Source organism: Branchiostoma belcheri, unplaced genomic scaffold (genome assembly GCF_001625305.1).
Source record: "Branchiostoma belcheri isolate BF01 breed outbred unplaced genomic scaffold, Haploidv18h27 scaffold117, whole genome shotgun sequence".
NCBI classification, from domain to species: domain Eukaryota; kingdom Metazoa; phylum Chordata; class Leptocardii; order Amphioxiformes; family Branchiostomatidae; genus Branchiostoma; species Branchiostoma belcheri.
In genome coordinates this window covers 371,185-374,062 of record NW_017802569.1, presented here as the reverse complement: position 1 = coordinate 374,062, position 2,878 = coordinate 371,185, and the positions used below count along the sequence as shown (strand labels likewise).

Here is a 2,878-nt window from a genome sequence, read left to right as displayed (position 1 = left end):
AAAACTGGGCACTCTGCACCTGCGCTAATACTGACCTTTGCCGTACATAATATAACCCAACACCACAGGGTGTCTGATACAGCACTAGTTACCATGGTGACAGACGTCTGGTCCCGATCATCGTCTTTATTTGTTTGGACAAGCAAAAACAATGTGTTTTCCTTCTGCTAAGGTAAACCTAAAGGTAAAACGTGGAATATCTGAAAAATATAGATGATTTATAAAATAATGTATCAATGATCTTTTCCTTCTGCCAAGGTAAACCTGATACACGCAAGAAATAGAAAAGAAAGGAAAGTTTATAGGTGACAATAAACTAAAACGTGGAATATCTGAAAAATATAGATGATTTATAAAATAATGTGTCAATGATCTTTTCCTTCTGCCAAGGTAAACCTAATACACGCAAGAAATAGAAAAGAAAGGAAAGTTTATAGGTGACAATAAACTAAAACGTGGAATATCTGAAAATATAGATGATTTATAAAATAATGTATCAATGATCTTTTCCTTCTGCCAAGGTAAACCTAATACACGCATGAAATACAAAAGAAAGGAAATTTTATAGGGGACAGTAAACTAAAACGTGTAATATCTGAAAATATGGATTATTTATAAAATAATGTATCAATGATCGATATTTTCTCAGCTTTTCAGTCAAGCGGTGCTTCCTACTTGCGTGATGAAATGACAGCAGCCTACAACGACCTGAAGGCGAAGACAGATGCTGCCAAGGCCGCAGTCCCGGGTTGCGAGCAGACGATCACATCCAAACTTCAGACGAGTTGTGTCTCCTGTGTGGTACACCAGGTAACACAGTTTAAATGTAGGACGGAACGATATAGGAAGAGCACATTGCCGTTCTTAGTGGACCTGTTGTGTGTGAAGTTTGCTAGGACACTTGTGAGGTCAGAGTACAGAGATTGGCTACCTCCACAGAGATCACAAATAACTGGCCGTAGTACTAGAAACAGCGAGAAGCTAGACTATCCGAGAGCAAGAACGAATAGATATAAGAACTCGCCTATACCGTTTATGGTCCAGCTCCTCAATAACTATGGACTGAACCCCTGACTGTTGTTTTTCTAAAATGTAGTACACTGTTTCTGTATCAAATGTTGTCCGGGAAATTTATAATGTATGGAACATGTATGTTTATCTTTATTGGTTTGGTAATCGTACGCCTATATTGATTGCAAACCTGTAGTTTTTAATGTACTAATGTTTTGTAAATTGGTTTACAATTCAGTTGTTTTTAACTGCGAAGAGCCAATAAATCCATCTTGAATCTTGACATTGACCTGTTAAACGCCGAACAGCCCAAGACAGTCCTAGAGTAACACATGTATATTTATACTAATGTTTATGCATGACATGTTTTTCTTAGAGAATATGATTTATAGTGTTGGAGTTAGAATTAATGTTGTTATCTTGCGCTGATTTTAACAGTTGTCCCTTGTGGTTGTTTGCCTAATGCTACGTTACCTAAGTATCACTGAGTGGAGCTTTTTGGCGACGCCTCAGGGGCGGAGCCCTTAGTATAGTACTGCGATTGAATTGCCAGGAATTCTAAATATTCCACGCACGCATTCCCTAGGGAATTCATTTTTGGCAACACCTTGCGGGTGAGGTCTTCCCTCCCAGGGAATTCATTTTTGGCAACACCTTGCGGGTGAGGTCTTCCCTCTCAGCTGCTTAGCTGTTTTTCAATGACTTTGGAGCTTTTCCGACAGCTTGGACAGGAACATTGTTTGGAATTGAACAAGGTCAGCATTTGAAGTCAGATGTTTCAAAGGAGATGTCGTGATTGTCTGAATATAAACCAATATGTCACCGCGTTTAGTTGTTTTTTTTCTAGTAGTTTTCCTTCTCTTTATGAAAAGTATGTGTTTGTACATAAGGCCATGTTGATTTGATTATATGGATGACATCCGCGCGCATGAATTTTCGGCCGTTTCCAAAAAAAAAAAGTTTTCAACCATACTGTAAATCGTGCAAAACAGTTGCTAAATGAGCAAAAATTTACCATAAGTTGCAAGGAAAACATTTAGAAACGATACCAATGTCGTAGCTATAGAATGCCAAAATCAAAGGAAAAATGTAAAGAAATGAATTCGAAGAGTAGATTATTCGCCATAACATATTCTGTGCCATTTGTTCAACCTTCATGACCACGTAGATTTCATAGTGAAAGCAACTTTTCTTTTTTGCAAAACTTTTTTTTTATTCGCACGCGCGCATCAGTTTTTGGGTCCCAGAGGATGTCATCCATATAATCAAATCAACAGAAGAATTCAAGTTCTTTTCAATGCAACTTTGTGAGGATAAAGGAAAGACGCAGAGACAAGGCTTTCCGCACACTGGGCACGGGAAACTTTTAAGACGGACTGGCTATGACTATATGATACTGGCTACGTTAACCATTTCAGTCTTAACTGAGTTATATTTTCCTTCTTGAACTGACGTCCCTTGTCGTAGAAATTCTGTGTCTTTATATTCTGTATTACCGCATAACAGTGGTACATCACTTCAGCACACATATTTGTAACCGGAGCAATAACAGGGACTACAATAACAGAGAACTGTATAAGTAATTACAAGGGAACTGTTCGGACTTTCATCAGGTCTTGCACTATCATCCTCTTACAAGTTAGTTAGAGAGTGCAATCGTACCGCAGCTCCCATATACACCGATTGTTCAGCATATTCATGGTTTTCAAAATGTGTACATTCTCCTCGATTCGATTTGAACCGTCATTGGCGAGGTTTTCTAAATACATATAAGATAGGTCTTTACAATATATACACTAAGATACCTTAAAACACAGGCAATGTATCATCGTAGTACAGACGTATGTAAGTCATCCCAGTAATCTCT

General features: G+C 38.1%; 1 protein-coding gene across 1 annotated transcript in view; it reads left to right on the top strand.

Moving 5' to 3' along the window:
- The window catches only part of LOC109462487, a 12,906-nt gene that overhangs the window by 6,605 nt on the left and 3,423 nt on the right, over positions 1–2,878 (top strand). The gene's annotated exons all lie outside the window — the stretch shown is intronic.